Source organism: Pundamilia nyererei, unplaced genomic scaffold, assembly GCF_000239375.1.
Source record: "Pundamilia nyererei isolate P.nyererei 1_Seehausen unplaced genomic scaffold, PunNye1.0 scaffold00042, whole genome shotgun sequence".
Taxonomy (NCBI): Eukaryota; Metazoa; Chordata; class Actinopteri; order Cichliformes; family Cichlidae; genus Pundamilia; species Pundamilia nyererei.
Window position 1 is genome coordinate 1,747,887 of NW_005187443.1, and position 11,147 is coordinate 1,759,033.

At 41.1% G+C, this 11,147-nt stretch overlaps 1 protein-coding gene across 3 annotated transcripts in view; it reads right to left on the reverse strand.

Annotated features, from left to right (window-relative positions):
* Positions 1 to 11,147, reverse strand: part of celf4 (CUGBP, Elav-like family member 4) — an 88,534-nt gene that overhangs the window by 67,076 nt on the left and 10,311 nt on the right. The gene's annotated exons all lie outside the window — the stretch shown is intronic.

Sequence of the window (11,147 nt, forward strand, 5' to 3'; positions counted from 1 at the left end):
CACACACACACACACACACACACACACACACACACACACGGAGTAAGCCTGCAGCCATAGCTCTGAAACTCTGTCTACATGGCCGCAGAGGGAATTTGTTCGTGCTTGTGTGTCCACAATAAACAGCATTTCGGTGACTGAACAAATTGAATATTTCTGCGACCGCGAATGCAATCCACTTGCATGCAGAAGGGAAATAAGTGGGACTAAAATTTGCGTCAACGTGTGACGATTTGTGTATTCTGTTGCGCGAGAGCCACCATGCCCCCATCAACACATCAAATCTGACTGAGCTTTCTCCCTGGCAGCCTGAAATAGCAGTTATCCATTCGTCCATCGCACTCTTCTGGCTGTTGTGACAGGGATAGACAGCCTGACAGCTTCTTTCTCTCTCTCTCTTACCCACCCTCCCTCTACTTTACTCCCTCCACTCTTCATTTCTCCATCTCCCTGCTCCATATGTTCCAAGACTACCCACAATCCTCGGTTTTGTTAGCACCTGGGCTGACATGTGGGGGTGGAGAGAAGATGGAGACGCAGGAGGCAAGGAAGAAGAAGCCGTGGGGGAACGTGCGCGCTGTTCCCTTGCCACCCCCCGCTGACAGTGAGGCACACGCCACTGTCAGAGAGCTGACAAACTGTCAATCTACAGATCAAGCCTAATGATTCATGTGTTTGACAGATTAATAAAACGCTCACAGAGACAATTGCACAATAGGTTGATGCGCAATTTGAGCTCATACTGTACGCACAGGTATTTTGGGTGTTTGCTCACATCCAGGTTGTGGGAAAAATGTAAATATTCTTCATTTACACTCATTTCAGTCACAATCAGGGAAAGAACCAAATGTGCACAATTAGCCTTTGGACTTGTTGCATTACAATATCTGGGAATTTTTCCAAAAAAGCGATTATAGAGGTATTCAAAATCATTATATCACAGCAGCAAGAAAATATTTCATAGTGCATATAATATATTTATTGTTATTGCTGTTTCCAATCTGTAAGAACAAAGGTACATAGTTTGTTTTGAGAACATCAGCACCTAAGTCTGAGATGATTATCATAGACCCCTACTTACAGACCAAAGACCAAAACACAGTGCATTTTAAATAATGCACCCCCTTCTCGAAGCTCTTTGTCCTTTTTAAATACTGGGGGCTATTTGTTGTTGAGGGTAACATCATGTACAGTATGTGGAAGGAGAGCAGCTTCCATCCTCTCTGCTCTGTGTCTTTAACCCCAGGTCGCCCTGATGGTGGGACCCCAGGGAGCTCTGCTTGTTGGTGTTTTTAATTAACGTGCCTCTCTCTCATTAGGCGAAGTGGGAGCTGGCCGCTGACAGCTTGGCTACCTCCTTGTCCTCTCCGGGCCTGTCGTGTTAGCACTACATGCCGTTGCTGTCCCAAAGGAAGGACACGCAAGCCTCTGATTCACACGTCTGACGCTCATTCACATGTTTGGAGCACAGTCACCTACAGCAATCAGCGGATTCAAAATAGGAAGACGTACTCCTTTGGCTTACTTTAAGCAAGAACAGAAATACAATGTTAAAAATGAATTTTTACTCACAAAATACACCTAAGTAGCAAAAGCTAAAATACTCATGATGACATTTTACATTAACATTTTTTAATTATTAGCAGTGTGTGAATATGTAACATTGCGATGCAGATATGGAGATTATTTCATATTTCAGCTAAACAGTTTGCTCCAGAGGTTCCCAGAAAGTTTTGACTGTTTCACACCCACAGTGATGAATTGCATTTACTGTATATAGAACAGAATGTGCAACATTAGAAGACAGGCTGCATAATGTTAGTTATGTATTTGTTTGCCTGCAAAGACACTTTGGCATGCAGAGTGGAGGAACTAGGTGATCTAATCACCAATAAAATACACCACTTAGTATTTTATTCCCAAACAAAAACAAAATGTAAATCTATTTTATTTATGAAATCATAATTTCCATTTATTCAAATGCACCTGCCTTCCCCACATTTTATAATCTACCCAATCACAACAGCAGATGTAACTCTGAGAGTAAAAGTAACCAAAGACATGCTGGATTACTACATATTAACCCGTGTGATCACTGTGCATTTTGTACATTAAAACTTAACCTGGAAATAGCTACATATTATAGCTGTCTCGTATTAAGTAGAGCATACTGTAATATAGAAGAAAATGAAAGATGTGCTAAGTACATTTATTTAGATCCACTCACGTATGAGAGATGGATGCTCTAACATGACTAAATACACAAACACATACACATGCACGCCAACACACACATGAAAAGTGACAGTCAACAAATGTTCAATTTATCATCATTGTCACAAGTCAGATGCTGGCAGCAGCTCTAGTATCTGACTAAGATCCATATTGGCCCAGGAGAGAGAGATAAGCTGTTTGTTTCTGCTGTCAATGCTGCCAATTTGGTTTCCCATCACTTCAAATTCAAATCAACAGCAGCGCAGAGGGGGATCTGAGAGAATGTATGTGTGCGTGTGTGTGTGAGAGGAGAGGAGAGAGAGAGACGATGGAAGATGGAAAGAAGGGCAAAAAGAAAGAGGGGGAGGAGAACAGCAGAGAGGAAAAACAGAACAGCGAGGGATGCTCGGTAAGAGACGGAGAGGGAGAGAGAGTAGATAAGATCACCTAGCTTCTGTGAACACCATCCCCCTGTGTCCTACACTCGCTTCTTATCTCAACTGCAGCAGACACCCTAAAGGGACACACACCCACTGAGAGGGAGAGAAACAGAAAACGAGCGAGAGACAGCGAAAGAGGGAGGGAGGGAAAGAGAGAGAGAGAGAGAGAAATATGGGGAAGGAAATGAGAGAAGATGAAAGAAAGCAGCAGGGGAATGGTGGAGGCTGAATACTTTCTGGTGGAGGAAGAAGAAAGAAATCTGCCATCACCAGACCTTATTTAAACGACAGCTGTGTTGGACCACATGGAGCTTTGACCTTGTTGATTTGGAAAACCCAAATTTGATGAGCTGCCTTTGCCAGTGGGTTGCCCAACAAGTTGCCAATGGGACTGATTCATTGTTTGTTTAAACATTCTGTTGTAAAAGATAACTCAACGAGGAGGGATCATTCATACCAAAGAACATTATCCTGTATATACATTATATATGAATCTAGAGGAGTTTAGCGATTAGATACCGATAATGCAACATAGCAGAGCGGTGTCCTGAACAAAAGTAGGAAATGGGACAGGACCCCAGAGTCTAGATGCTGGTGATGGAGCAGGGTAAGCAGATGGCTGATGGAGACTTCGTGTTACTCTCTGATTATCCAGGATGAGGTGGAGATGGAGTGGAATGCAAAGACAGTTGAAAGGCAGGAAGACAGAAGAGCTATGTGCAGAGAGAATAGGGATGGAGGACTGATCGTCTTGGATAAGAGGGCAAGAAAATCATTGGACCGCAAAGTTGCAGTGACTTTGACAGTAAAGTGGAAGTGGGAAAGTGGCAGTGAAGAGGAGAATTGCTCAAACATGTAATGCGCACATTTGAATGGAAACAGATTCTCCTTATTAAGCTAAGCTTCATTTCAATGACTGATGCCGAGTATCAAGTCAGGACTTTGGCTAACATTACCCCCGGTTTGAAACGAGTGCTTCAATCCAACTTGTGTTATGCAAATCAGATATTTGATTTTTTTGGGTTATATTTTAGCTCATGAGGAGCTAAGTGCTGTAGTCTGTTGCTAACTTTTTTTAAATAGAAGGAATCCACACAACCTTTCCTGGTTTTGAGGATGTGTTATGTTACATGTAGACGTACATATGTTGCCATTTCATCCAATCTAACAGTTTACCTCGTTAGTAAGTAGCAACATAGATTTATCAGTTCACCAGTCCATTCTGATCCACTTATCTAATTCAGGGTCCCAGCTACTATAGACAACCACACCTATGGGCAATTTAGAATCACCAATTAACTCCACCAACTGTGTGTCTTTGGACTGTGAGAGCATGCCAGAGTAACTGGAGAGAACTCATGCGACATTGGAAGAACACGCAAACTCCACACAGAAAGGCTCAGGACAGATGGTGGATTTGAACCCAAGACCTTCTTGCTACGAGGCACCAGAGCTAACCTCCATGCTATAGCAATTCGAACAAATGTTAAACAAATACTAAAACATGTATCTATATGCTACTTCATTATTTATTTTTTAATAGCTAAAGACTGTCGACATATTTAACGTGTAAACTGGGTGTAAAGGTAATTAAAACCCTCAGATTCCCAGAAACAATATAGCGACCGTGATCTCTGTGACATCCATGGCCCAGGTTGGGGACACACCATTCTTCAAATTCTCCTTTGAAACTAATTATAATCCTACTAAAATTAAAAGGACTAATGAATTAGTGCTCAGCACTGTTACCGGACACATGAATCACTTTTTACCAGCATACACTGCCTGATGCCACCCAAGACTAAAAAACTTGAGGGACAATGTTATTGTACAGAGTTCTCTAATTATCTTCTGCCTATTAATTCAGGGATTGTAAAAGGCGGACATAAAAAGTTCCCTCCTCTCGCTCTCCCTCTCTCTCCCTCCTTTTATTCCCAGCTACAGATGAGGAGAAACTCCCAGTGATCATTTAAATATTTCAGAACAACTTGGTAAGAGCCTAAAAAGAGTCAATAGCATTAAAAAGCTTTATCCACGGCACAGCTGAAATCCCTGGAACTCTGCCTTGAAAAACTTTGGCATGAAACTTTGTTTGAGGCTGTCCAATTTCAGTCAGTCAATAGAAATCTCCACGTCTCCCCCTACCTCACTTCTGTTAGCACTTATCTTCACCTGAAAGGGTTGACCAAGGACAGACTTTGCTCAATAAACACAGGAATGTTTTTTTTCTCCTTTTTAAAAGATTGACCTTAAGACAAGAACGTTCTGACTGGATTTCTGTGAGTGCTGAGGCTTAGATAACGCTCTTCAATTCACTCTTGAAATGGGTCAGAGTAAAGACAAAAATTCTTGACTTATTGTGTTCAGAGAAATGGCATATAAAGCCTTGGTCTTTTAGTCGTATGGTGAAAATGAGTAGCACTGAGTGCAAAAGTGGAATACTAATAAGTGTTATATTAAAAGAGTTTCTCAACGATACAGTTGCCCTTGTACTGCTGTAACTGGGACACTCGGTATGAGCCATACAATTGCTATTCAGTCTGTATCTGGTTTTCAAATGCAATAAAATTAAAAGAGTAAAGTTAATACTTGCAATGCAGAGAAAAAAAAGTGCTTTAAAAAAATAAAAAATAAACACAGCTATTAAAACCATGTCTCTATAGCTATATTCCCATCTTATCTTTATTCGCTGCAGAATCATTCTCGCCATTTCTCTAATGCATATGTATACAGGGAAATGTTTAGGATGACTTAAAGTGGCAGACTTGAGAAAAAAAGAAAAAAAAGTCACATATCTCCAAGTAAATCTGATACTGAAGCGTAAAAGCCCAGACAAGCCCCCTCACTTTTGGTTCTGCGAGGAATAGTAATTCAATAAAGTGAGCAGCAGCCGCTCATATCCCCTTCACCTTTGCTGACCTTTCAGATCATTACTCACCAAGGAAGAAAGAGACAGAGGATAGAGGCTATTTTAGGGGACACAGCCAAGGTCTCCGGGAACACGCCAACTTTCTCCTGTATCGTCTTAAAATCTTTAATTGGCTGCTGTAATCGCTGATTAAATAAAATTAAAAAAAGCACTTTGAAGCCCACAGTACGAGCTCAGAGAACAGAACTGAGTGTACGAGTGGAAAAAAATAACTCAGTTGCTCAAATCGAGCATCTTTTTTTTCACTGTGTGAAAGAGGCCTTAAAAATTCAGGAGTTGTTTCAGGGGACGAATGAATGTTGGTCTTGATTATGATATTATTTCAGCAGAGTGAGGCAGAACTAAGGGGCAGTGTTATGAAAGAGGAGGTGAATTCATTTGTAATAGAGTGTAATAGCAGTCTCAGCTCTCCCATAGGCAGCTATATGCAGATCCCTCAGCCCTCTCTTCGGGGGGAACTGGAAGAATCCATAATATAGAAACGCACAACAAGCGTACCACTGAGGGAAGCAGAGAGCAGGAATAGATAGAGCAAATGTTAATAACCAGGTGATGGATGAATCTCTGAGGGACGGCACTTCTGTACGTCTGTTATATTTTTTTCCATTCTTAAAAGTGCAGGACATAGTCATTTTGAACAATAAAGGGGACTCCGGTTGTAACTAAATTACTTTTGGAGATGAGGATATGAAGATCGTAAAATAAAAGTCATTATACTGTATTCTGTGTGAATACTAAGTTCTGATTGACTCGGGGTGTAAAATAAATTTTAATAACTGGGCATTTTCTGCAAAACTGTTAAATCATCAAGGCAAATCAAAGCTTGCTCATGGTTTGAATGTGAATTTTAAGCAGCACAGTGAAAAATACCCAGAATAAATTACTCCCAGATTGCCCTGAAAGATGTGGGAATAAAAACAACCTTATTTCAGATAATAGAAGCTTTGAAAACCAGGTAACTTTACATTTCAATGTGGTACCTTTAGGGGGATAATAAAGGGAGACAAAAACAATCGACATTACAGATTCATGCAAACTAAAAACGTTTTTCCCCGATGCAACGTCGTTTTCAATGAGCGGGGTAGTGTTTTAGACTTCAGTAGAAGTCCCTACACATCTAAGCGGTATGACACTGTAGGAAAATGATTGGGATTGTCACTGTCATGGGACTTGTCAGCGTCTCCAAGGATACGCAGGAGAAGCAGCAGATGGGAGTCTGCCTTTTAACATCTGGTTAAGGTGGTTAAAGGGTTGTTTTCATGTGTTCTTTTTAGGGTTCTCCTACATAGAACTTGTGTTTTCAGGTTGAAGGCCATCTGATTTATAGCACCGACTCCTAATCTAACCTTTCTATGCTTCAATGCTATTCTACAAAACAATGACAGTAAAGGAACAGTGAACAGCGATGCATCAGTATGTAATGAGCTGGGAGTAACGATGAGCTGACCTGATGCCTTCTAACATTACAACTAAAGATGAATAAAAAGCCTTTTTCGTTTGTTTCTTTTGTTTTGATTGTGACATACATGTGTGAGAAACAATGAGAACTTTTAAATGGTTTGTGCTTGTGTTTGTGTGCGCGTAAGTCCCTGAAGACAACAAGTCCCATCTCTCGCCCTGCTTGCCAGAGTTGCCGTCTCTAAGCTGTGCTAATCGATCGGTGAAGGAGGAAAAAGGGCCAGCTTTAATGTGTTGCATGTGAAGGATTTAGTGGAGAGCACAGCCATTGAATCAATGGAGTAGAAAATGCATCATTAGGACAGTGTCAACTCCCTCTGCCCCCACAGACACACACACACACACACACAGAGTTGCAACAACCCTCACTCAACCTCCACTCCCCCCCTTATCCCGAGTGCACTGAAAACGTCCACATATTCATACAATCGCACGACGTGAGGCGTGCACAGAAAAGGCACGCATGTGATGCTTCAGCTCTCATAGCACAAAATAAAATACCTTCTTAAACAGCACTCACTCTGAGTGCATCCCATGAAACATGGATGCTCCAACACCCACTTGTATGAGCTTGTTAAAAGCTCCCCTGATGGCAAAACACAGACGTTAAATGTCCCAAAAATCCAGGCAGACGAATCACCTCACTCCCATCCTGCCGCTGCCATTTTGTCAGGAAATGTTTTGGGGGGGGACTAATTTTAGCTTTTCATTATATGAATTATTAAAACTGCAGTGACTCCTATTACGAACTTAAAGTCTGAACCCGGACATACCAGGTCAGTCACTGTGGGAAATTTATTGAGGCAGAGACTAATAAAACAATGTGGGACAGATAACAAATGGGCATTTTTGAGCTCATGTTACTATAGTTCAATGTATTATATGGGAATATTATACTTTAGTCAGTGGAAAAACCTCTTAAGGAGTGTTTGGACTACTGTGGGACACCAAAACGCTCCTTCAAAAACAGCACTACACAGCAGTATAGGATTTATAGATGGTGATGGTGATTTTTTTGGTTTCTTGTGTATAACTACCATTAAGAGACAGACTATACCGGCCCAGTGTGTGTGACAGTTGTGTGCACAATGTTTTTTCATCATCTGTAGTCTGCTTTACTAAGAGATTTTGTTATGAAATGGTACTTGTAGGTTTTTCTTAGTTGGAAAAAACTGACAGTGAAACACGAACCATGAGTCACACCTGCTCACGCTGCACTCGCTTAATGGATTTAAAATTAACATGTTCAAAAGTTGCTGTGTGGATTTGAATGGGGATGCTGACTGACTGAAATTAACTGAACATAAATTCAACATTCAGACTTCAGCAAAGTTTATTATGCTTTTTTCACAGACAGACAGACAGACAGACAGACAGACAGACAGACAGACAGACAGACAGACAGACAGACAGACAGACAGACAGATAGATAGATAGATAGATAGATAGATAGATAGATAGATAGATAGATAGATAGATAGATAGATAGAGGGTCAACAGTCAGACAAGGACCAGGCAAAGCTGATTAATCAAGAATCCATCTCCGGATGAATCATGTATCACTAAGAAGACAAAGTGAATTCTGTCATGGGAGTGGTCCCATGTCTCATCCCCCTGGTAAAACACTTACAGGATAAAGACTCCCATTAATATTCCTCTGAGCTCCTCGCCACTCCACCTGCCTCTCTCTTCTCCTTTCCTCTCCCTGTCCTATTATCCTGCCTCAGCGGACATCCTGTCCTGTCCCGTCCGCCTTGCCAACCTGCAAGATGGAGATGAGAGGACGATCCAAATGCAGAAGGGGGAACATGAATCATTACACTTCCTGTTGTTGCACACCGTCCGGGGAAGGAAGAGAGAGGACGCCCCCGGGGCTCCGATTGATTCCGGAGACTTAATTGGGTTTATTAGCCAAGATGTTGGGCCCCGTGAGGAGGCTCCCAGAGGCCGCGGAGTTCCCCCCCCTCCCCCCATCCCCATTCCCACTCTTCTGAAGGAGAAAGCCTGCGTAATTGTTTTCCCTCCATCTTCTGTGTCATTGTCAGATGGGTCCTGCGGGATTATTAGCAACCCCAGGTCCCTCAATAATTCATCCAGAGCTATTTATACACAGATGGAGAGTCCTCTAAAGTCTCCCCCAGTGAGATTATCTGACGCTTAGACAGACAGACAGAGAGAGGGAGAGCAATGAAGAGAAACCGGGCTACAAAGGGAAAAGCACGAGAGAGACAGAGAGAAAATGGGAGAGACGTACAAAGAGAGTAAGAAGGATGGAGAGAGGCAATCACAAAAAGAAATGCAAAGACGAGCAAAGCAAGTTTGACAGTGAGAATGAGAGACAGCAGTGGTTTAGGTAGGCACAATGACAATGATTCTGGTGTGCATTGAGTTTCAAGGTGAAACTCTCTGCTCTGCTTTGGCAAAGTGAACAAAAGCACTGTCCCGGGAATAGCATATCCTCACACAACACACATTAATGGCTTTTAATCTTCCCCCCTTTTTCCTTCATTTAACACAATTAAGATGTTTGCAAAGCTAACATGGACCACTAGTCGCTATAGGAAGGACAGATGAAAGACACTCAGGGATTTCCATATACAAAGTAAACACAGTTATCCATCCTTTCTAACGTGTCAGTGCGTAAGACCAACAAAACAGCAGCCAGCCATTTCTTAAATCACCTAATAATTCACTAACATAACATTAACACATTAGCATATTAACATTAGCGCATTAAACAGCTTCTAATCCCAAACAGATAGTGGCTGGGCTACACAAGGCTGCGCGACTGCTGGCTTTTAATAGCTTTGCAGATACCTGTGTCTTTCCGCCTGCAAGTTAAGGGGACATTTTGTTGTCGTCAGACTAATGAAGCCTTTGGCGCACAAAGTTGATTTTCAAAGTCCCTTTGTTGGCGCTCCAGCCGCAGATAATTATATATATTCATCCCCTTTGGCAGTCACTTTTATCCAGCTCATTTAGAAAGCTTGGCTTCCTCTTGGACAAATTGGGACATTGAAAGGCAGATTGGAGTGATAGTTTTTACATTTTGCATCGATGGCACATTAATCAGGGCAACTATGGCTATGGGAAAAGTCTCAAGCGCCCTCTGAAACACAAGCCATTTATCTGTAACAAATAGTATCGCCGTTAAAGCTACGCCTTTATCTAAATGCATTGTTTCATTCTGTATGAATATCTTCCGAAGTAAAATTCTAATTTCCCAAAACATGGGAGCTTAAACCTCTTCAACCTAAATCTAATAAACTGCAAATAAAATCTGGGTTTTGGAAATGGATTTGAAAGCCTAAAGCAGTTCACACACACTGAGGTGTGTCAGCGAGAACATCACCTCAAAACATAACTGCATTTCTATGGATGCTGTGAACAGCAAATCTGCTCAGTGAACATTTTACATTTTGCTGTTTTCTTTTTAAGATAAGTTTCAAAATGTTTTCCCTTGTATAAAAAATATTAGACAGAAGTCAGTATCTTTTACACATGAGAATAAAAAATGTTTGGATGGAAACGTTTTCAGAAAATGCCAATGCAAACTAATTTGGTCAAAGGAGCTTGCAACGAAAAGCATCTGAAGCTCCTTTGACTACGATGACCTGGATGACTGAGAACCTTCACAGACAAACTAATTTGGTAACTTTTAATCAATGACTAACAATCAATGGTAAACTGAGTATGTCACTTACTTTTCATTGCTGTATACAATTAAATCATAATGAATAATAACACCTAGGTTTATAACACCTGCTTTAATGGACATAAAAATGATGTTGAGGAAATTCACATGACTGAACCTTTGTCTTATAAAAGGCATAAACTGTAACACTACAAATGACTAGTGAATATACTGTTTGGTAATTGTGCAATAACTGTTCACTTGAGTTCAGTTAACAGTTTACTATTTATTACTGATGGTTATTATGGATTTCTACCACTAGTTTGACATTTCTTCTAAACTACTGGGAAAGTTTTTGTTAGCTTTAGGTAAAGCCAATGCCAAATTAATTGCTGCTGCCCACTGCGTCCTTACAGTATTGATGAACAGTCTATAAAGTAAGAACACTTTTCTCTCTCTCTCTCTCTGCTAC